This window comes from Phyllobates terribilis, unplaced genomic scaffold, assembly GCF_046119375.1.
Source record: "Phyllobates terribilis strain yellow unplaced genomic scaffold, ASM4611937v1 Scaffold_9__5_contigs__length_417890890, whole genome shotgun sequence".
In the NCBI taxonomy this organism is placed as follows: domain Eukaryota; kingdom Metazoa; phylum Chordata; class Amphibia; order Anura; family Dendrobatidae; genus Phyllobates; species Phyllobates terribilis.
The window spans coordinates 29,687,968-29,713,711 of NW_027362769.1; positions in this window are offsets into that span (position 1 = coordinate 29,687,968).

Consider the following 25,744-nt stretch of genomic DNA (forward strand, 5'->3'; position numbering starts at 1 on the left):
ACAATGTTGATTGTAGTCATGCCTTGACCTAAACACTCCACAATTTGTTGCTTCTCAGCAGCCGACACATCCTTTTTCTTTCCCATTTTGGCAGAAAATGTAGGCTGCTTAATAATGTGAGAGAGCCTTCTTAAGTAGTCTTGCCTTTCATTGGACACACCTGCCAAACTAATTAGCACAGGTGTCTGCAATTGCTTACAGTGATATAAAGAGCCCTGACACACATCACCATCAATGAGTTTAACTGACAAACAAACAAATTCTTCCCTTATCACTCCTAAACACTTTTTGCATAATAATTTGGAACGCGGTGTACATGTGCTTTTCCACAAAACACCAGCGGTTCACGTAGTGAATCTTACAGTTCTAACTTGCCAACCGTGGTCTGTATGGAATTGTTCAATAAAGGGCCCAAAATTAAGATAACATAGATGGGAGAGGTCTCTATGAATAGGAATTCCTAAGTATTTGATACCCTGTGAGGGCCAGGCAAAGGGAAAGTTGGACTGGATGGAATCCTATATGGATTTGGGGAGGGAGACATCGAGGGCCTCAGACTTCGCTGCATTGATTTTAAAATTTTACCATGTAACAAAGTGATCTATTTCAGCCATAATAGCATGGATGGATATACGTGATTGAGTGATATATACTAGGACATCATCAGCAAATAGAGAGCACTTGTACTCGGTGCCTCCCACCTCAATCCACCTAATATTGGGGTTATGGCGAATTGATGAGAGCAGGTGCTCCGTCACTAGGATGTATAAGAGAGGGGACAGAGGACATCCCTGCCTTGTCCCATTGGTGATTGTGAAAGGTGATGAAAATGTTCTGACGCACCCCCTGGGCCTTGGGACACCCGGAGCCGGACCCTTTTTGGTGGATGCTGGTGGTTGTAGTCTTCGTGGCGGCGACCCGGTTCCGTGGCTCAGGGCGGTCAAACCAGTGGCGGAACTATTTATGTGGTTTTGATGTTTAAATGTCCGACTACGCCACCCGTGGATTGCGGTCAGAGTGAACCGCCGCTACAGGGCAGACCGCTGAGGCTGGTGTTGTGGGTGCAGCAGAGCGTAGCATAACTCCCCACGGGAGGAGTTTAGCCTCAGGGCAGTGTATGCGGAGGATGGGGGTGATGGTGCAGGGCAGCAGCAGTAACGACACGGATTCAGTGATGCAGTCCAGGGCCTTTACTCACAGTTCTTATTATCCAGACCACGTCTGCAGGTAACGGCTGCCCACGTCGTACTGTGCTCACCAGGTGAGGGGCTCAGACAACTCCCAGATAACTTTGGAGCACTTCACAGGACCCCCTTTGTGTGTCCTTTGTCTGGCCTTTCTTACCAACACTTCTGTCCGGCTGCCTCGGGCCTCCTCTTGGTAAACTTGGCGCCAGTTTCCCTGACCCTATGTGGTGCCTTCCTAGCGGGTGTAGCGAGGGGCTGCGCCACATAAAATGTCAGAGCCTCCGGTTTCTAGCTGAGGGTCGTTTCCTGCCTCCACTAGTTCGGGGACCGGTCTCCCCCTTTGGCCTGACCCCTCCACGCAGGTGGATTCGGGCGTGCGGTGGCGACTCGCCCGTCCGCACCCCTGGGATCCCTTCATTCCTCGTTCCTGGAGCCTTCTCCGCTCCTCTTCCTTCCTTCTCCCTCTTCCAGGCCTGGGCCTCTGTTACTAGGCCCGCCTCCGGAGCAGAGCTCATGCAGAGCCCCTGCTCCCTGCCACTTCTGCTCAGACTTCTCTGCACTGAACTAAGATGGTGCCCACCTTTTATACTCCCTTCTCAATGCACCCAGGAACTGCTTCCTCCCTGCTCCTGCACTACAGGGTTCCCCTTCCTCAGTGTTCCCTCCCCCCACTCCAGCCAGGGACAGGGACTGTCGTGCCCATCTCAGGGGCATATTGGTCGCCCTGCCCAACGGCAATGTGGTGTAATGCATGCAGGTGTCGGGTCCTGATCCACACTCCATCCTTACCTGAGAGTGAGATATCACACCTCTGGGTGAGGTGCAATACGTCTGTAGCAACCGAGCCCTCAGGGTGCTACAGTTCCATTTATCTTCAGCCTAGGTGACGTATTGCGATACAGGGCCGTGATTTTGGCTATAAAAGGGTCCCCTAGACCCCTACCCCAAGCTTTTTAAGAGAATCATATATGGCGTGCCAGGAGACTCTATGGAATGCTTTCTCAGCATCCAACGAGAGTATCTAATTACAAATTTTTAACTGCATCAAGCCCAGGAAATACTTTGTGCCTAGTAGCAGTGTCTGCTAGTCAGCGGATTATCCCGGCTGTTAAGCAAGCTACACCACCTGTAGTTTAGACACTTAATTTTTTCAAAGGAAATGCTTCGGGACCATGGGATACTCAGTGAAGAGCATCAGGAGGCACCCCAAGGCATAGGGGCTGGGACTGGCAGTAGGATGCCTTGCGGTGGACAGCCGAGCTCGATCCTTATAAAAGCTTTTTAACTGCAGCAGCTTTAGTGGACGCTACTGGAGCTGGAATTACGCGGCTGCTGGCATGAGACTTGCCCTCCAATAGATCCTTGTAAATGGATTTAAAGTGTATTCATTCAAATTAGAGAGACAATTTAAATTAAAAAGCTTAGAGCTGCCTCCACCACAGGGGGGCTCGCTCGACCCACCAGCGGACAGGCACCAGTATTGGGAGATTGGGGCTGGCCATCAGGGTTCACCGCGGCTCTGGCACAAACCCGGCGACACGGAGGTGGCACGGGCAGGAGCGGACTGGCCGTGTCGGCTTCTCACTTTTTGGATTTTAGAAGGGCATGACATGCCTATATCTGTGTCTCCCCCTCCTTTTACTCCTCCACCTCTTTTATTTTCGCATGACTATATGTACTTGTCACTTTTCCATGTGTTAGTTGTGTCTTCTGAGCAGTTTGTCAGCTTTTGGACACCTTTGAAGGTGTTTTCTATGTGTTTCTATGTGTTTTTGTTTGCCTGCCATTGGTTTTAACGGTGTTCGAAGGTGTTCGACGAACAGTTCGACGAACAGTTCGGCGAACACACGGGTGTTCGACGAACCGAACCGAACTCGAACACTACGGGGGTGGCTCAACACTAGTTGACAGCAGTGACCTGGGAGTCAGAAATGCTTCCAGGGGTCTTCCCCATGCTGTTCCCATGTCATTTGAGCACTGTTCCCATCGATTTGGACAATTTTTAGGCCCTCTGCAGACCGCCGAGGGTAGCCGCATGAAAAATGCTTGAGTTTCTCATAGACTTACATTGGGGTCATTGCTCGGGTAGAGCATCCGAGCATTCGAATTTGCTCGACCCGAGCCTCAAGCACCCAAGCATTTTAGTGCTCGCCCATCACTAATAAATACATATTTCTGTTTATTAGACATATACAGAGGTAAGCAATCTAAGATATATGTAGCATTAATATAATTAGTACAAAAACTCTTATTTATCTAAATTTACTCTAATCTGACAGTTTAAAATCCGAAATCATTGGCATTTCTTTTTGTAAAGGGGTTGTCTCAAATTCATAAATGGGTAAAACTGCTTGTAAAAACTTTCAACTTTGTAGCTTACCTCTTGTTAAAAATCTTCTCTGCTCTCAAGACTGACTGGATTTTTAATATATGTACAGCTAATTGACTAGCTCGCCCTGCTGTTCCATCCTGGCCACTTACCTAGGTAAGAATAGTGCAGCATGCAGGCTCTATGCTTTATCGCTTGCTTGAGCCGCTCTGACGCTGGCCAGATGGCTAAGGCCAGGCTATTCCCTGTGTCCCTACACTTCTCCCATGCTGCAGAGGCAAAGCAGCATCAGTTAGCAGCTTGAGAAAGATAACAGCTTGGACCAGTGATGCAATCATGCCTGCCAATCTTCAGGATTTCACCACACCCAGTAAAGCAAGAAGCTGTGGGCCAGGAACAGGGGACTCCTGAAGATACAACTTGAGAAAACCTGTTTAAGTAACCATTATTATAATTTCTATTTCATAAATCAATAGTACACATCAAAATAAGAAACTTTATATTATTTCTTTTCAGAGAAATTAGCTCCTTTCAACTTGTGGACTGATCGTTCACTTTCAATTCATGGGTAAAATCTATAAAATCTGTGTTCACTTAAGACAGATTTTCCCGTTCATGACATAGGAAGCGACAGTTGGTGCTCTTGGACCTATAGTTACATTTTTCTATAGAACTTTAAGAGCACCAACTGTCATCACCTATGTCAGTAATGGCAAAATCTATTTACTAATTACAGATTTTACCCGTGAATTGAGAATTTTGAGAATGAATGATCCATCCAAGAGAAAGAAGCGAATTTCTCTGATATTACAAAGATTCTTATTTTCATGCAAATTATTGATTTATGAATAAATCAATGAATAAAAAGATGATCTTAAGACACCTTGTTGTTTACGACATACTGTATTGTTGTCATATGCACACACATAACTAATCCAGTTTCTGCATCATTAATACTGAACTAGCTCTCATACAGATTCCCCTGTTCATGCCCCAAATAACATACAATAACGGAGGAGAGGGCGAAGGTTGCAGATGGTGATTTATATTCCCTAAATCAGAATGAAAAATTCTTAACTTATATATAGGTATTATTCTTTATTTTTATTAACTTACATAATAGTTTATCCAAACATGAAAGTTTTGTTTATAATACATGAAAATATTAGTAACAAACTGTGAAATGTAAACAGATTCTTTTTTATTCTTTTCTCCTTGAAAATAGAAACAAATCTGAACAACTGATGAAAAACTAGTCCGAAGTCATATTATTTCTAATTTAATTTGTAATGATTTTTTTTTCAAATTTATTTTTTTTCTACTAATTGCATGACAAATATATAAAAAAGGTGGAAACTATTGTACTCATTGTTTCGGTATTACTTTTCCTTCTATGCCATATGTGGATTCTTGCTGTCACACAGACTATTATTTGTAGTATAGTGTAAATCTGGGTCGGACCATATGTAGCTTTAGCTTCCTTTTACTTAAAGCAGGAAGACCTGTGATACCATCATCTCAATGGATTTTATTTCAGGATTAAAGTCACTGACCATATGCTTCCTGGGTCAGTGCTTTGTCCCCTCTGTCAACCTTTCTTTACCAGATGCTGTTTTCATGAGTACATCTTACATAAACATGATATTTGTCTCCAGATGCTATATGCACATCTGACAGGAAGGAATTTGCTTGAAACGTCACAGGATAAGCCTAATGGATTGATCAGCTATAAATCTCTGAGCTCTCAATAAGTGTAGAATGGGATGACGCCTTTCAGTAATGTGATATGCTGTTCCTTTCTTACTATAAAATGACTCAGGAAGCGAAACTAATTTCTTTCAAAGAAGACTTATATAAGGAAATATATACACTTTACAAAATAATTAACGCCAGTTTTCTTATATTAATTTCCAAAGAAAATACATATCATATACAAGTTATTAATAGATACATATTACACATGTAATAGGCAGTATTCAGTCATTGGCCTGATTGTACCTGCCAAATTTCTCAGAATTAGACATTGAGTGAACTGTCCACATTTGCCTGTGTTCAAGGTCATCTCCTTAGCAAAACTAAAATTGTCTTGAGCTTCATTGTCATAACCAATGGTCAGTGCCATAAACAATTGCAACAATTCCTCTCTTGCTTTATTCAATGTGATAACAAAATTAGTACAACTATAGTCCTGCTCATCATTATTGGCACCCATGAAGTTTAAGCACACAATGTGGAATATTTCCTGAAAAAAATGAATCAAGTGAAACAGTTTTTTTTGTATAGAGCACTCGTGTTAAATACAAAAGAGCAAATAATAAACAATAAGTAAAAACAAAAAACAATGGGAGGAAAAATAGAAAAATCTGAAGCTTGCTGTGTCACTGGTATTGGCACCCTTTACAGGGTGGGCCATTTATATGGATACACCTAAATTAAATGGGAATGGTTGGTGATATCAACTTCCTGTTTGTGGCACATTAGTATATGGGAGGGGGAAAACTTTTCCAGATGGGTGGTGACCATGGCGGCCATTTTGAAGTCGACCATTTTGGATCCAACTTTATTTTTTTCAATGGGAAGAGGGTCATGTGACACATCAAACTTATTGAGAATTTAATAAGAAAAACAATGGTTTTCTTGGTTTTAATGTAACTGTAACGGGTCTGGGAGGTGGAACCTCTGAGCAACTATACAAGGGGGCGGTCCTTGTAAGGAAGCGGGTGGCTCCCAGGGAAGACGGGCAGGTAGTCACGGCAAGGGACAGGGACAGTCTCTGGGTAGAAGGGCAGGTAGTCACGGCAAGTGACAGGGACAGTCTCTGGGTAGAAGGGCAGGTAGTCACGGCAAGTGACAGGGACAGTCTCTGGGTAGAAGGACAGCAGGCAGGTGGCTGGTGAGCGCTCCCAGGTGAGCGGGCGAGAGTCTCTGGACAGGCAGGTGGTCACGGCAAGTGACGGCAGAACCTCCAGGTAGACTAGCAGACAGGTAGCAGGTGGATGCTCCCAGGTGAGTGGGCAAGAGTCTCTGGACAGGCAGGTGGTCACGGCAAGTGACGGCAGAGCCTCCAGGTAGGCTAGCAGGCAGGTAGCAGGTGAGCGCTCCCAGGTGAGCGGGCAAGAGTCTCTGGACAGGCAGGTGGTCACGGCAAGTGACGGCAGAGCCTCCAGGTAGGCTAGCAGGCAGGTAGCAGGTGAGCGCTCCCAGGTGAGCGGGCAAGAGTCTCTGGACAGGCAGGTGGTCACGGCAAGTGACGGCAGAGCCTCCAGGTAGGCTAGCAGGCAGGTAGCAGGTGAGCGCTCCCTGGTGAGCGGGCAGGCTGGTCCATAGACAGACTGACTGGTGTCGGAAGGCAGACCGTCGGACCGCAGGCTTGCAAGCAGGTAAGCGGATATCAGGCAGGTATCAAGCAGGAATCTGGCAGGTGACTGGCAGGTAACAGGCAAGAATCTGGCAGGTGACTGGCAGGTAACTGGTAACGGGACCTGAGGGCTGAAGCAGAGTGAAGGCTTTGCAACAACATTGCTCAGGCACCTCCATTTTGGAGGAGGTGCCTTATATATGGTGAAGTCCTCTGGCCATTGGCCGGGGACTCCTTAGGACGGCGCGCGCGGCCTCTTTAAGAGAGGGGGAGTGCACGCGCGCACGCCCTAAGCACCGTGGCCGGGAAGCAGCACGCGCTGCCAGCAGAGCGGGAGGAAGACGCCGGGCATGGAGCGGAGAGGTGAGGGGAACAGCGTCCCTGCCTAGCAGGAGGCAGGGACGCCGACGCTACAGTACCCCTCCCTTTAGGCCCCTCCTTTTTTAGGCCAGAGAGAAATTTATCAAGGATGAGAGGGGCATGGATGTTCTCCCGGGGCTCCCACGTTCTCTCCTCAGGACCAAACCCCTTCCAATCTACCAGAAAAAAGGTTTTTCCTCTTACCCTTTTGGTGGCCAGAATGTTCTCTACCTCAAACTCGTTCTCAGCGGAAACCGGAGCAGGGGGTGTACCTGTAGACTTGGAAAAAGAGTTAAGTACCACGGGTTTGAGGAGAGATACATGGAAGGAGTTAGGGATCCGTAAGTTGGCCGGGAGTTTCAATTTATAGGCATCCGGATTGATTTGTTTGATAACTTCCAGTGGGCCGATGAACCGAGGCCCTAACTTGTAGGAGGGAATCTTGAGTCGGACATACTTGGACGAGAGCCAGACTTTATCTCCAGGACGAAATTGTGGAGGATCCAGGCGTTTTTTGTCAGCGTGTTTTTTCATCCGCTCGGACGACAGAAGGAGTGCGGATCGGGTACTCTCCCAAATGGAGGAGAATTCGCTAATGAGAGATTCCGCAGCCGGATTGTCCACCGAGGTGGAGACGGGAAATGGGATCCGAGGATGCTGACCGAAGACTACAAAAAACGGGGATTTGGAGGAAGATTCGCTCTCGTGATTATTGTAAAGAATTCGGCCCATGGTAGGAGATCCACCCAGTCCAAATGGTGGGCATTAACGAAGTGCCGGAGGTAACTGGTCAGGATCTGATTGATCCGCTCCACTTGACCATTGGACTGTGGGTGGTAAGCGGAGGAGAAGTCCAGGGTGACGTCAAGCAGCTTACATGTGGCTCTCCAGAAGCGTGAGGTGAACTGAACCCCACGATCCGACACGATGTGGAGGGGCAGGCCATGGAGACGGAAGATGTGGCGGATAAAGTCTTTAGCCAGTTCGGGTGCAGACGGGAGACCCGGCAGGGGAATGAAGTGCGCCATCTTGGAAAAGCGGTCAGCGACCACCCAAATGACCGTACAACCGGCAGAGACAGGGAGATCCGTTATAAAGTCCATAGCTATATGCTGCCATGGGGCAGCAGGTACTGGAAGAGGAAGGAGGCGACCGGCTGGCAGGTGTCTCGGAACTTTGTTGCGGGCGCAGGACACACAGGCTGAAACAAAGTCTATTACATCCTTGTGCAGGGTAGGCCACCAGTAATGCCGGGTAATAAGCTGGAGGGTCTTTTTCTGACCGGCGTGGCCAGCTAGCTTAGACGAGTGACCCCAGAGTAGGACCTTCTTCTGATCAGGTACTGTTACGAACGTCTTACCGGGAGGGAGACGATTTAGATTCACGGGAGCCACCTGCATTACTCTGGCGGGATCAATGATGTGCTTCGGTTCCTCCTCTAGATCAGACACCAGGAAGGATCGGGACAAGGCGTCAGCTTTGATGTTTTTGTCTGCCGGGCGAAAATGAAGAACGAAATCAAAGTGGGAAAAAACAAGGACCACCGGGCTTGGTGCGGGTTAAGTCTCTGGGCGCTCTGGAGGTAAGCCAAGTTCTTGTGGTCCATGGAAATAATTACCGGGTGAAGAGCCCCCTTGAGCAGGTAACGCCTCTCCTCCAGTGCCAGCTTAATGGCCAATAACTCTCGATCTCCTATAGAATAATTGCGCTCAGAAGAGGAGAAGAGTTTGGAGAAGAAGCCGCAAGTTACCATTCTTCCGGAAGGCAACTTTTGGGTAAGTACCGCTCCGGCTCCAGAGGAGGAGGCGTCAACTTCCAGGAAGAATTGTTTGTTGCCGTCCGGACGATGCATCACCGGGGCGGAAGAGAAAGCCTGTTTTAAGGAAAGAAAGGCTTCCTCTGCTTCGGGCAGCCATTCTCTGGGATTAGTGCCCTTACGGGTGAGCGCAGAGATTGGGGCAGTCTGTCAAGAGAAGTGCGGTATGAAGAGGCGGTAGTAGTTGGCGAAACCCAGGAACCGCAGAATAGCTTTCAACCCCTCTGGTCGGGGCCACTTCTGGATGGCAGACAGTTTCTCAGGATCCATTCGTAGGCCGGTCTGAGAGATTATGTAGCCCAGAAACGGAAGCGAGGTCTGCTCAAAGAGGAACTTCTCATATTTAGCGTAGAGGTGGTTCTGCCTGAGCCTGAGCAGAACCTGACGAACATCCCTCCGGTGTGTGGGGAGATCCGGAGAGAAGACCAAGATGTCGTCCAGGTACACCACTACGCAGGAGTAGAGAAGATCCCGGAAGATGTCATTGACCAACTCTTGAAAGACGGTGGGAGCGTTACAGAGACCGAAGGGCATTACCAGGTATTCATAGTGGCCGTCCCGGGTGTTGAATGCCGTCTTCCATTCATCCCCCTGACGGATACGGACCAGGTTATACGCCCCACGGAGGTCCAGCTTGGTGAAGATTCTAGCCCCCCTCAGACGGTCAAATAATTCCGGAATGAGCGGAAGGGGGTATTTATTCTTCACCGTGATCTGGTTAAGGCCTCTATAGTCTATACAGGGACGGAGTGAGCCGTCCTTCTTTTTCACGAAGAAGAAGCCTGCTCCCGCCGGGGAAGTAGATTTCCGGATGAATCCCCGGGCCAGATTCTCCTCAATATATTCTGACATGGATCGGGTCTCAGCAGCGGACAAAGGGTAAATGCGCCCATGGGAGGAGTAGCGCCGGGCATCAGGTCGATTGGGCAGTCGTATGGTCTATGAGGGGGTAATGTCTCTGCCTCCTTTTTATTAAAGACGTCCGCATACGACCAATAAGGAGCCGGAAGACCAGGTAGATTGGCTGGAGTAGGAGAAGGACGGACAGGATGGATGGGAACTAAACAAGTCTTATGGCAGTCCTGTCCCCAGCGAAGGACTTCTCCGGTCTGCCAATCAAGCACGGGTGCATGTCTCTGAAGCCAAGGTAGGCCTAGTAAGAGGGCGTGAGAGAGTCCAGGCAGAACATGAAAGAAGATGCTCTCAGAGTGCAGCATTCCCACCTGCAGGGTTATGGATTCGGTGATGAGTTGGATGGGATGTGGTAAGAGGCCCCCATCCACGGCAGCGACAGATAAGGGTACAGCTAGAGGTTTGGTGGGAATGCGGTATTTCTCTACCAGAGACTGAGAAATGAGATTTCCGGCAGCTCCAGAGTCAAGTTGGGCTAGTTCAAAATAACGGTTCCCCCCGCAGATGATAGAGACCGACAGCAACAGAGATGGAGAGGGTTTACTCTTGTCTAGGACGACCTCTCTGAGCGATCCTAGACACAGGCATTTCCCGACCTCTCCGGGCAGGAACGGATCCGGTGCTCCTTACTGCCACAGTAGAAGCAGCTCCCCTCGGCTCGGCGTAACTCTTGACGGGTTTTGACCATCTTGGTCTGGTCGACCTGCATAGGCTCAGGTGAGTGCGCCTGGGTAGTAACGGGAGAAGTGACAGGTTTCTGGAAGGTAGGGGCTAGACGTGGAAACCTCCTCTCACGGGTGACCTCTTTGGCGCGCTCCTGGAACCGGATGTCAATCCAGGTGGCAAGTGTTATTAAGTCATCGAGAGTGGTAGGAATGTCCCGACCGGCGAGTTCATCTTTAATACGGCCGGACAGACCCTCCCAAAAGACAGACACCAGGGCGTCGTTATCCCAGGCCAGCTCCGAAGCAAGGGTACGGAACCGTATTTCGTATTGGCCCACGGAGAGATTTCCTTGACGGAGGCGTAGCAGAGATGATGCGGATGAGGTCTTCCGTCCTGGTTCGTCGAAGACTTTCCGGAAGGCACTGAGAAAGGCTGGCAGGTTGGACACCAGGGGGTCTCCTCTCTCCCATAGAGGATTTAGCCAAGCCAGTGCCTCTCCCGTGAGATGGGACATGATGAAGGCTACTCTGGCTCGGTCGCTGGAAAACTGGTGTGTCAACAGTTCGAAGTGCACAGTGCACTGGTTAATGAAGCCCCGTGCCTGGCTGGGATCTCCGCCAAAACGAGTAGGGGTGGAGAGGCGGGGACCGGGAAGAGATGCCATGGTGTTGATGGGCTGCGGTGGTGCCGGGGTAGTAAGTGTGAGTGGAGGCAGCTCCCGAAGAGGTAGTCAGTGTGTCCATGCGGGAGTTAACACCACGCAGGTGACTCAGGATGGACTCCTGTTGGGACCTCTGACGGGAAAGTTCATGACATAGGTCCGAGAGCGAGGGAGCTTGGGTGCCACCGGGTTCCATGGCCCGAGCAAACTGTAACGGGTCTGGGAGGTGGAACCTCTGAGCAACTATACAAGGGGGTGGTCCTTGTAAGGAAGCGGGTGGCTCCCAGGGAAGACGGGCAGGTAGTCACGGCAAGTGGCAGGGACAGTCTCTGGGTAGAAGGGCAGGTAGTCACGGCAAGTGACAGGGACAGTCTCTGGGTAGAAGGGCAGGTAGTCACGGCAAGTGACAGGGACAGTCTCTGGGTAGAAGGACAGCAGGCAGGTGGCTGGTGAGCGCTCCCAGGTGAGCGGGCAAGAGTCTCTGGACAGGCAGGTGGTTACGACAAGTGACGGCAGAACCTCCAGGTAGACTAGCAGACAGGTAGCAGGTGGATGCTCCCTGGTGAGCGGGCATGAGTCTCTGGACAGGCAGGTGGTCACGGCAAGTGATGGCAGAGCCTCCAGGTAGACTAGCAGACAGGTAGCAGGTGGACGCTCCCAGGTGAGCGGGCAAGAGTCTCTGGACAGGCAGGTGGTCACGGCAAGTGACGGCAGAGCCTCCAGGTAGGCTAGCAGGCAGGTAGCAGGTGAGCGCTCCCAGGTGAGCGGGCAAGAGTCTCTGGACAGGCAGGTGGTCACGGCAAGTGACGGCAGAGCCTCCAGGTAGGCTAGCAGGCAGGTAGCAGGTGAGCGCTCCCAGGTGAGCGGGCAAGAGTCTCTGGACAGGCAGGTGGTCACGGCAAGTGACGGCAGAGCCTCCAGGTAGGCTAGCAGGCAGGTAGCAGGTGAGCGCTCCCTGGTGAGCGGGCAGGCTGGTCCATAGACAGACTGACAGGTGTCGGAAGGCAGACCGTCGGACCGCAGGCTTGCAAGCAGGTAAGCGGATATCAGGCAGGTATCAAGCAGGAATCTGGCAGGTGACTGGCAGGTAACAGGCAGGAATCTGGCAGGTGACTGGCAGGTAACTGGTAATGGGACCTGAGGGCTGAAGCAGAGTGAAGGCTTTGCAACAACATTGCTCGGGCACCTCCATTTTGGAGGAGGTGCGTTATATATGGTGAAGTCCTCCGGCCATTGGCCGGGGACTCCTTAGGACGGCGCGCGCGGCCCCTTTAAGAGAGGGGGAGTGCGCGCGCGCGCGCCCTAAGTACCGTGGCCGGGAAGCAGCGCGCGCTGCCAGCAGAGCGGGAGGAAGACGCCGGGCACGGAGCCGAGAGGTGCGGGGAACAGCGTCCCTGCCTAGCAGGAGGCAGGGACGCCGACGCTACAGTAATTTTATTATGACCACTTACAAAATATGTTCAAAGTGCTGCCCATTGTGTTGGATTGTCAATGCAACCCTCTCCTGCCACTCTTGACACACTGATAGCTACACCACAGAAGAAATGCTAGCACAGGCTTCCAGTATCCATTGTTTCAGATGCTGTTTTCCTCCCCCCATAATTTATTATGGAAACACATTTTGACTCGCCTGTGGTAAATCACAAAAGAGATTCTCCTGTCATTAATTTTCTGTGCCCATGTGACATGAGTTAGCCAATTAAATATGACTTCAGTGTTTTAAAATGCCACATGGTAGGACCTGTTCCTTTGTTACAACAGTGAAGACAAAGGAGCTATCTGAGGATATCATAACTGCTATTATTAGCAAACTCAAGACTTCCAAAGGGTATAGGGCCATCTCCAAAGACCTTGGTATCCCAGTTTCAACAGTGCGCAATGTTATTAAGAACTTTGCCAAGCATGGAACCATCAAGAACCTCCCTGGACATGAGGGAAAAGAGGAAAATTGACAAGAGATGTCTTCGAAGGTCAGTGTGACTGGTGGAAAAAACACCATGTTAAACATCCAAAGACCTGAAGGCCAATCTGGAACAGTCTGGGGTCATGGTTTCAACAAGTACCCTACACAGCACACAAAACCAAGCACAGCTTAATGGTCAAAGGCCAAGGAAGAAACTATTGCTGAAGGAAATACATAAAAAGGAACGACTGATCCTTGCCAAAGAGTACTTTGACAACAACAATCCTTCTGGGAAAATGTTCAGTGGCAGATAAAACAAAAATAGACCTTTTTTGCAATGCAAAGCAACAGTTTGTTTACAGGTGGAGCAATGAAACTTATAAGGAAAAGTACACCTTACCAGCAGTTAATCATGGTGGAGGATCCATAATGCTGTGGGGTTGCCTTGCTGCGTCTGGTACTGGAGACCTTGACCGTATCACAGGAATCATGAAATCAGAAAATTATCAAGAGATTTTAGAGCAAAATGTCCTACCCAGTGTAAGAAAACGTGGTTTGAGTCAAAGATCATGGGTCTTCCAGCAAGACAATGACCCAAAGCACACATCCAAAAGTACACAGGAATGGTTGAAAAAGAAAAAATGGATTGTTTTAAAATGGCCAGCAATGACCTCAATCCCATTGAAAATCTTTGGGGTGAGCTGAAATCTGCCATTGGAAAAAAAAATCTGCAAACATTCAAAAACTTGAACAAACTGCAAAAGAAGAGTGGGAGAAAATTCCAGCTGAGAAGTGCAAGAAGCTTATAAATGGTTACAAGGAACATTTGGAGGCTGTGAGCAATGCCAAAGGGTGTGCAACCAAGTATTTAACAGAGGGGAACAGGGAAAGATCACCAGATTCACCGGTAGAGCCTCGCACGGAGCCTTCCTAGTCTTGAATGTGGAAACATAAAGAAAATAGAGAAATCTTCCAGCAATGGCAAATAGTTTAAAAATTCAACTTTATTGTAGAAATATTAAAAGATTGATGCACTGGTCAGCATGGGAAATCCAAGAAACACAAAAACCAACTCGTTTCAGCTAGTAGCCTTAATCATGGTTGCTATTTGCCATTGCTGGAAGATTTTTCTATTTTCTTCAAGTATTAACCCCTTTAACTCCCAAGGTGGTTTGTACTGTCACTTTATGAGGTAATAACTCTGGAATGCTTAAATGGATCCCCCTTATTCTGAGATTGTTTTTTCATGACATATTGTACTTCATAATAGTGGTAACATTACTTCGATATCACTTACGTTTATTTGTGAAAAAAACGGAAATTTGACTAAAATTTAGAAACTTTCGCAATTTTCAAACTTTGAATTTTCATGCCCTTAAATCAGAGAGATATGTCACACAAAGTATTTAATAAATAACATTTCCCACATGTCTATTTTACATCAGCACAATTTTGGAAGCAAAATTTTTTTTTGCTAGGAAGTTATAAAGATTAAAAGTTGACCAGCGATTTCTAATTTTTACAACAAAATTTACAAAACCATTTTTTAGGGACCACATCACATTTGAAGTGACTTTGAGGGGCCTTTATCACAGAAAATACCCAAAAGTGACACAATTCTAAAAACTGCACTCCTCAAGGTGCTCAAAACCACATTCAAGAAGTTTATTAACCCTTCAGGTGCTTTACAGGAATTTTTGGAACGTGGAATGGAGCATGCTGATACCCAATATGTGGGGGAAAACCACTGTTTGGGCACATGGCAGCCATGTTGCATTTGGGGAGCCCCTGATGGGCCTAAACAGTGGAAACTCCCCACAAGTGACCCCATTTTGGAAACTAGACCCCTCAGGGAACTTATCTAGGTGTGTGGTGAGAACCTTGAACCCCCAGGTGCTTCACAGAAGTTTATGACATTGAGCCGTAAAAATAAAATTTTCACATTTTTCCAACAAAAATGTTTTTCAGCCTCCAATTTTGCATTATCATAAGGGTAACAGGAGAAATTGCACCATGAAATTTGTTGTGCAATTTCTCCTGAGTAAGCAGATACCCCATATGTGGGTGAAAACCACTGTTTGGGTGCATAACAGGGTTCGGAAAGGAAGGAACGCCATTTGACCTTTTGAATGTAAAATTTGCTTGAATAATTTCCGGATGCCATTTTGCGTTAGGGGAGCCCTGCGTAAACAGTGCAAACTCCCCACAAGTGACTACATTTTGGAAACAACACCCATCAAGGATTTTATCAAGGGGTATAGTGAACATTTTGAACCCAGAGGTACGACACAGAATTTGATAACATTAGGTCATCATATTGAATTAGTTGTCATTAGTCTTGAGTGCAAGTACTCACTACTTGGGTTTGCATCGGGTACTCGGGTATGCACCAAGTATCGCGAGTGCTCAAGTGACATGCTCGAGTCCCTGCCCACATGTTTCATGGTTGTTAGACAACCAAAAAAAGACATGCAGGGATCGCTCATGCATGACAGGCAATCCCCAGGAGGTTTTTTTGGCTGTATAACAGCTGCAAAACATACGGGGCGAAGACTCGAGCATGTATGTCGGTGCATACCCGAGCACCCAATGCAAACTCAAGTAGTGAACACTTGCGCTCAACACTAATCGCCATATCATCATCATTTTTTTTCTTTACTTCTGAAAAAATCCCAACCTCAACGCAACCCTAACCCTAACCCTAGCCCTAATCCTAACCTTAGCCCTAACCCAAACCCTAACCCTAGCCCTAACCCTAGCCCAAACTTAACCCTAGCGCAACCCTAACCCTAGCCCAACTCTAAACCTAGCACAACCCTAACCCTAGCACAACCCTAACCCTAGAGTTTATTTTTTAGTAATTAGATTACTTTATTCTTCGGATTGGTGTGATTACAGTGATACCAGATTGATATCGCGTTTTTATGATTGACAGCTGTCAAACACTAAAAAACTCTTTTTTTTGCAAAGAGTAGTTTTTGCATTGCCATATTTTGAGAGCTATAATTTTTCCATATTTCGGCCAACAGAGTCATGTGACGGCACGTTGACGTTTTTATTGGTATCATTTTCGGGCGCGTGACATTTTCTGATCACTTTTTATTCCAATTTTTTGGAGGCAGAATAACAAAAACCAACAATTCAGGAATTTTTGGGGGGTTTTCTTTTATGCCATTCCGCGTGTGGTGAAATTGATAAGGCAGCTTTATTTTTCAGGTCAGTACATTTATAACAGTACCACATTTATATATTTTTTTTTAATGTTTTGGCGCTTTTACACCGTAAAACTGTTTTATAGAGAAAATAATTGTTTTTGCATCGCTTTATTCTGAGCGCTATAACTTTTTTATTTTTTGGCCGTTGTAGCTGTATGGCGGCTTGTTTTTTGCGGGACAAGATGACGTTTTCAGCGGTACTATTTTTACTTACATTTGCTTTTTTTATCGCATTTTATTCCATTTTTTGCTTGGCAATATGATGATAAAGCATCGTTTTTTGCTTCTTCTTTACCGTGTTCACTTAAGGGGTTAACTAGTGGGACAATTTTATACGTCAGGCCATTCCAGATATTTATAACAATATTTATTTACAGTATATGTACAGCATATTTTTATTTTTTAGGGATTATTTTTTTCATTTTTTTTATATTTTTACAATTTTTTTTTTCACTTTCTGACTCTTTTGAAACTTTTATACTTTGTTCCACTATGGGACTTTCACTTTTTTCATTCTGATCGGCTGTATAGCATAGGAAGGCAGCAGCATCCCTTTGCTATATAGCCTGTCAGCGCTGCGCAGGGGGAAGTTACTTTGGTCGTGCACTGCACATGACCAAAGTAACTTCTTGCTTCCTGGTGACCCAGATGTTGTCATGACGATATCAGGTCACCATGACAACATCCAGGACCCGGCACAGACACCGCGGGACACCGGAGAGGAGGTAAGTATTGGTGCTTACCTTCCCCCTTGCTCCCGCAATGCTGCAATCAAATTTGATTGCAGCATTTCAGGGGTTAATGTGCAGGGACCGGTGCGGCATTGCTCCTTGCACATAGTACTGGGTGTCAGCTGTGACAATCAGATGACACCCGGTGGCGATCGCACCCACACAGCCTGTGTGCGGGCGAAATCGCCAGGGCGTACTAATACGTATCAGGCCCATAAGGCCCAGGGCACAGATACTTATTATTATGCCTTGGGCCGGAAAGGGGTTAATTAGGGGTGCCTTTATTGCTTCGCATACTGTTTACTCTGTTTTTTCATTGAAATTGCAACATGGAAGTTGAAAAACAATATTTTATTGTTGTATTACTTTGAACCACTAATTAAAAAGTCCTGAGAATATAATTTTGGTACATGTCCATTTATTTCTGAAGCTATTGTACAGTCTATGAAATAAATGAAGGGGCGCTAAGAATGGTCAGCAGCACTGTATATTAAATTCCCAGTGCGAGACTCTCAATTTTTCTATGATGGTTGGCCACATTAAAAGACATTTATGTAGAGATGTAGATTTAGAATCTAAAAGACAGATGTCAGGGAGGTTGGTTCCAATGGACAAACTGGACATTACTCAGAAGCAGCTTGTGTCAGTAACTAGTCAACTGGATGTATTGATTTCCATCTAAATGGTGGAAAATCTTGTTACTTTATCTAACATGTTTGAACATGATGAATGATCACTAATTTGATATAAGTCTCCAGACTAAAGTGCTAGAATACAAAAAAAATGGTTGTTTTGTGTGTTTCGATCAGGGCCCATTTAAACTCCATACACTTATGAAAAATGCATGCCACATAGCTTATCTTGGCTTATATTCTTAAGATTTCAATCTGCTATATTTATCCTATTAAACATTATCTCATTTGTCTTTGTAGACTTTTCCTCTAAAGAAATTGTGCACCGATAATCCGCAGCTTCCAATGACCACCGTGGAATATCAATTATGGTCATATGAGCTTAATATACAACTTTTTATGTTGTATAAAGCGAATCATTCGCATGCAGCCACACAGATATGTCAGAAAATATCCATTGCTTTTAAGAAACAATATGAATGTATGAGCATGCATATATATTTACTGTTATGTATTTATATCTAATTTACCTTATAATTTCAAGAAACTTGACTCATGTAAGAGATGACTTAACCAGATTAACCTTGTACTTCCACATTTCTATTATATGGCAATATAGATATAGCAATATGTTCACCATCATACACTAATCTGTTTTTGGACTTTTGGAATGTGAGATAGCCAAAACAATTAATTATATACAATCAGATTCTGTTATTTTATGGATGTGCTTTGTTGATGACGTTTTATTTATTTGGCAGGTATCCAGGAGTGACCTGGACCATTTCATTTCTCAGCTAAATATTATCATTTAGACATCAATCCCACACATCATATTAGTCAAAATGTCATCAATTTTTTTTTAATTAAAAATTACGATCAACTTAAACGGCCTTATTTATACCACAACCTTTGGGAAGGATACCAACGACAAAGCTTTTCTGCAAGGTCATTTTATCCAGCACATAATATCCATGCCACTCCTATTTCTTCATGTCAGATGTATTTGTGACCCTAATGTGGATTTTCAATCACAAGCTCAAGAAGATCTTTACTTGTAGGTTTCTACAAAGAGGTTACAGATACTATCATATTCATAAGGCATATCAAAAAGCAAAATCAACTGATCAAGATAAGCTGACTCTTCTTATCTCATTAAAAAATGAATCAGATCAGGGTCGTCAGATGCACATTCAGTTGAAATGTCTTGCGGTGCAGAAAGCCACCAACTTCCTGCACCACATTGTTTAAAATAGTCACCAACCAAGAAAGGCTGGCAGCTGATGTCAGGACATGTCAGGACAGGAAAGAATCTTTTTTTCTTGCTATGTTACAGAAGAGCAGCAGGATGGGGGACATAGGGGCCCAGGATGGGAGAACATAGGGGCTCAAGATGGGGGACAATATTAAATAAAGGGCCCAGTATGGTGGACTTTATTAAAGAAAGGGCCCAGGATGGGGGACATTATTAAATAAAGGGGACAAGATGTGGAACATTATTAAATGAAGGGTTCAAGATGGTGGAACATAGGGGCCAACGATAGGGGAACATAGGGGCCCAAGATGAGGAAGCATAATTCAAAGGGCCCAGGATGGAGGACATTATTAAATAAGAGGGCCCAGGATAGGGGACATTTTTAAATAAATAGGCCCAAGATGGTGGAACATAGGGGCCAAGGATGAGGGAATATAGGGCCCTAGTATGGGGAACATAGGTGCCAAGGATGGGGGAACATAGGGGCCCAAGATGGGGGACATGATTAAATAAAGGGTCCAGAATGGGGGACATTATTAAATAAAGGGGACAGGATGGGGACATTTTTTAATAAAGGGGACAGGATGGGGAAATTCTTAAATAAATGGGACAGGGTTGAGACATTATTAAATAAAGGTCCCAAGATGGTGGAACATAGGGGTCCAGGATGGGGGAACATATGATGCCCAAGATGAGGGACATTTTAAAATAAAGGAGCACAGGATAGAGGACATTATGAAATAAAGGGCATATTATTAAAGGAAATCTGTCACCATATTTGAAACTATTAACATGGACATACAGGTTATAGACTGCTGAAAAAGTCCTATCTGTATGCCTCATATCAGATGCCGTGTTGTGATAAATCACCTTTTATCACTTTATGTAAATGATCTCTTCCTGGCTATGGGGAGGACACTGCCTTTAAGATAACTTTGCCTCCAGAGCTTGTTTTACAAGAAGGGGGAGTTACCAGTGTGATGTGTGATGGCCGCGCTCTGTTCTATTGATCTTACTGCAGAGCTGTGTGTGATTATAACTGGAGATGAGTGAACATGTTCCAAAAATGATCGGCAATTTCAAATTCAGCACGAACATTGCATATTCAGATTAGTGATCGGTCTCACAAACATTTTTACTTAAAATCAGCAAAATTCGGTAAAAGTGCAGGAAATAATTGTGTTTCCACTACAGTATTTTTATCACTTTGACTAGTATAGTGGTGCTGTATGATGAGCGGGGGGACGTGTTTGATGAGGGGAGGGGGTGGGGAGAGGTCAGAGGAGCTGCGTGCTTGTAATCTAATTTTTTTCCCCCTAACTTTATGTGTGCAAATTGCAGCTAGCCAATCAGGGCGATGGAACCATCCACAATGTCCTGACACAAGGGCTTGTTCAATTGGCTGCTGAAATCACATGTCCCTCTCTATATAAAGTGCAGACATGTTGTTTTAGCGCCATTTTGTGACTATAACAGATCAGATAGGATGCTCCTGGTCTGTTCCTGCATACTGAGAGATTTTAGCTAGTTAGCTAGACGGTTGCTTCTAAGCCAGATAGTTTAGATAGCTAGTGTCCTGTGTGGCTGTGAAATCGACCTTCCAGCAGATTTTTTTTCTTGTGCCATTAGTGAGGTCCAGACAAAGACAGTAGGGCACATTTCTGCATGGAACTCTGTTGTGCACTGGTTCTATTGTACTCCATGCACAAGTACACCTTTAAAAACCTAATTTTACCTGTTACAAACATGATACAGCATAATCTCAGTTTATCATTTTGTGGCGTTGAAATTCAGCTGTATGCAGAGCTCGTGCAGAGTAAAAAAATTTTTTTTTCTATTACTAACGAGATGCAGCATGCCATATCTCAGTTTGTCATTTTGTGATGGTGAAACTCAGCTATATGCAGAGCTTATTCAGAGTAAAGAAAATCTATTTTCTATTACTAACGTGTTACAGCACACCATATCTCAGCTTGTCATTTTGTGGCAGTGAAATTCAGCTGCATGCAGAGCCCATGCACAGTAAAAAAAAATATTTTTTTTCTTGCTACCAATGTGATACAACAGGGGAGATTTCAGCTTGAAATTGTTTGGAGAATATATTCTATTTCATACAGGCCTCATCCACAGTAAAAAAAAAATTTCTTTTGTTTCTAACATGATACAGTAGGCCAGATTTCAGTTTGAACTTGTTTGGAGCATATATTATATTTCATACAGGCCTCATCCACAGTAAAAAATAATTTCTTCTGTAAACTAACGTGATACAGTAGGCCAGATTTCAGTTTGAACTTGTTTGGAGCATATATTCTATTTCATACAGGCCTCATCCACAGTAAAAAAATCATTTCTTTTGTTTCTAACATGATACAGTAGGCCAGATTTCAGTTTGAACTTGTTTGGAGCATATATTATATTTCATACAGGCCTCATCGACAGTAAAAAATAATTTCTTCTGTAAACTAACGTGATACAGTAGGCCAGATTTCAGTTTGAACTTGTTTGGAGCATATATTCTATTTAATACAGGCCTCATACACAGTAAAAAAAATAATTTCTTCTGTTACTAACATGATAAAGTAGGCCAGATCACAGTTTGAACTTGTTTAGAGCATAAATTTTATTTCATACAGGCCTCATTCACAGTAAAAATATAATTTCTTCTGTTACTAGTGTGATGCAGCAGGGGAGATCTCAATTTCAAATTGATTGGAGCATATATTCTATTTCATACAGGCCTAATCAACAGTAAAAAAAAAATATTCTGTTTCTAACGTGATACAGTAGGCCAGATTTCAGTTTGAACGTGTTTGGAGCATATATTCTATTTCATACAGATCTCATCCACAGTAAAAAAAAAATTTGTTGCTAATAGCACGCTCCAACCACACTATCTGAGCAACATGAGTGGGGAAAAATCAAGGTCATGGTGGAAGGGGGAATAGGCCAAGGTATACGTGGGATAGGTGGTAATGTTAGTGAAAGCACTAGTGAACCAACACCGTCACGTCCTATCCAAAAACTACTGACAACTTCTGTTACTGGACGGGCTACTCCACTCTCTTTCTTTGGCAGCTGCACAACCATACGCCTTGTAGATGAGGGCCAGAAAGAGCATGTGCACCAGTGGATGGCAAGCTCTGCATCAAGTGGCCTCTCCTCCTCTTCCTCCACCTCAACATCGCACACAGTACAGTCCACAGAGGTGGCACCCCAATAACCCTTATTTCCCCCCGCATCACAACTCTCCAACCACCCAACGGACTGTAGTGAACCACAGATGGGTGAGTCTGCAGAAATGTTCACACATTCTATGCCATGGCTATCAGAAGTCTGCTCCAAAGTTTCACAGACTCAAAAGGAGGAAAGCATCTGTATCGATGCCCAAATTTTTTTTAGGGTGGATCTGGGGCAGGACGAAGCAGGGTCCGAGCAGCATCCTGACCCTCGTCACCAGACATTAACCCCCGGGGGGGAAGGCGATCCTGCTGAGACTCAGACTGAGGTTAACGCACACTGTACTGAGCTGTCGGGGCAGGAAGAAGAAGAGAGTGACTCTCAAGGCAAGGAATGGGATAACAGAGAGGATTATGATGAGGTTATAGATTCGACTTGGTATGAACCCAGAGGCATGCAGCTAAGTAGGTCAACTGTGGCTGTGGCCAGCAGGTGTTGGAGGTGTGAAGCTCACAGGGGTGGTAAGGGTTGCCTAGACTAGGCCTTTTTTGACACCGCAAAGGATGAGCCAACTTACTTTATCTGCCAATTTTGCAAAAAAAAACTCAGCAGAAGGAATAATTGCAATAATTTGACTACTACATGCATAAACCTTCACATGCGTGACGTAGGGTTATCTTGCAGGCCTAAGGAATAGGTAGGGATTTGAGGGACAGATAGTTAGACAAGATGATAAAAAGAGGGGAATTGTTAAAATAATGGTTCAGTACCAACATTGCCTTTAAGAAATCTATTTACTCTCTGAGTTTTTGCTCTATTCAGCTCATCTTGTTTTTGCCAAAAATTACAAGATTGACCTGTATACACACTTAGGAGTTGGCTGACAGAGCCTACCATTATCATACTTGTCCTAAATCTGTCCATAAGGAACATAATACCTATTTTTTTTCCTTCATTTCAATTCAAGGAAACTCCCTAAACCTCCCTTAATATAAATTATATTCAAGGTTAGTGGTAAACAAAACACTATCTGTGTGAAAGGATGTTTGTTATATCATACATCATGAATATCCTCCAGAAGCATTGACAAGTAATTATTCTGCCATTTCTGTGTGCCAAAGATATCATATTATCTACATAATCCTTTGTATTTTACATAGTCCTACCCTCTTTTACTAAGGGTATATAATCTGATGGCACATAATAATAAACAGGATGATTCTCTTGAGAGTCTGTAGTGAGTGTCTTATTTGAAAGCGCCAATTCAAGGGATCTCTTAAAAAGAATCCATTTTCCTGCCTGAGAAAAGTCAGATCCCCACTCGTCTTCAACAGTTGAAGGCCCCAGATAGATCTATTTTCCCTTTAACTTTATCTGAGATTGAACAACAGGTTTACCTCTATCCCGGACAGAAACAAACCCCGGCCGGGTAAGTGAGTGGCTTTCACACTCTAAGTGAGTTTTCTCTCCGGGAGAGGTGGGGTCGACCTAGGTCAGTCTCCGGGGATCTTGAATGGAAAATCCTCAGGTAGAAAAAGTTATTTCCTTTTTTTATCTCTTTATTACATCAATTATATTAATTTCTAATAATTTCTAATATAAATATAGTGTTACTGTGTTACTAATATAGATATTATATTGCATTTTTGCATTCATTAACCACTCCACATATTCTACCTCATTTATTTATTTATTTTTTAAAATTTCTAATTATTGCTGCTTCCATCTTAACTAACGGTCATATTATGTATAACCGTGTTAAGCACATGCTACGTAGTGATGAAGTACGAGATATAAATAATTAGATGACGTGTGCTGAATGCGTGTGTAGTACTCTGGTTAGCAAATACAACAATGGAGCTGTCACACGCATTTTAGGTAGCTGGGAGATTAGTGTAGAATCTGAAGGGTGGGGGCTAAGGGAGGAAGATAATACATTCATTTCGTTAGTGTATGCAAATATTAACAGTCATTGTTTTATAGAACCTTTTACCATTTATGAATATTGTGATATTGATCTAGCTGGAATAATAAATAGAATCCAGGTTTTCACAGGATATAAAATTATTTTGCCCAGTGGTGCTAGAAAATTTTAGCTGTGGTGGAAAATGAGGATGTGCTAATGATTGATGTGGTGGTTGACATGGATGAGTAATGATTGGTAGGCTGGAATACGTCATATATGATTTGTGAAAAGTGTTTGTGCTCGGTTACTGTGGTGAGAAAGCGAAAGCCTCATCGTAGGGATACTGCTTGGTTTCAGGAAAGAATACATTTGTACCCTGTAAATGCACACCAGTATAGGAGAAGTAACGTTACATACCGAGTTTTTCCCTGCCATATTGTACCACATCCACAAGCTATAGGTAAAGAGTGGCAGTATATTATAGAAAGCAGATGGTATATGCCTATGTGGCAGGATATTATTACTCATAATAATAATCTTGTCAATATTGGCACAGACTCAGGAATAGACATAGGATACTTTTCAAGTGGAGACTCTGAGCCAGATGTATGAAGAATATATAGAAATTGCATTTGGAACAGTTTTGTTTGTAGTACTCTATATTTATTTGTTTAGACGAGTTTGTCTCAGCATCAGAGCAGAACAAAGGGTTGCAATTCAGCTAATTGCCCTTGAATCAGGGATAACTGGTTCACGTAACAGACCAGTAGATCCAGCTGATTGTGTAGCAGAATACTGAAGATAGGGGGCGCGACCTTTGACAGGTTCTGCTATGGGTGCTCAAATCTCCAGATCAAGGAATAAGGATCCGAGTTATACTACGTGTGATCTGGTGCGAATGGAGCACGGCAGGGCAGCTGTAAGGGATGCAGCAAGAATATTTAAAAGGGTTGGTATGCCAGCCAAAGGATGTCTGGATGCTGAGATATGGAAGCGGTTCAGTCAGGAACATTCAGCATGGATTGAAAAGCATGAGTATGGAGCACAGGTTGCTGCTTGGTTGAGGATTAGTGAGAAACATCATCCCCTTTTAATTTCTGATGATGACAATGAAACTGATCAGGTAGTGATCAGAAGTAGATCTCATACGAGACAACCCCTAACACCTAGACAGGAACAAAGTCCAGTCCAGGCGGCTGCACCCTCTGCTCCATCGGAGGCTAGGTCAGAGTCAAGCGTAAGTGTTGAAAAGAAAGAGTCACGGTCCGAGGTCTCTACATCCTCAACAACCACACATAGTGCCAGCACTATACCATATATGAATGAGTCAACTAATCAAATCCTTCTGTCTCGCTCCCTGCCACCCATGGTGTATCCGACTATACCACCACAGCTCCCACAATACGCACCTCATTACCCTTACGCACAACAATCTACCATGATGCCACCATGCCAGGGTAATCAGCATCCCTGTCAGTATCCATCACTCCCAATCAGTCCTGGTACACCTAAGAATCCTCCAGCCTATGCTATAGGAAATCATTACCCAGAGATCCCATCTGGATCTACTGACAGCTTCTCAACCCCAATAGAGGCGAAACATAGTACCCCTGAGAAAAGAACCTATCAACTCTCT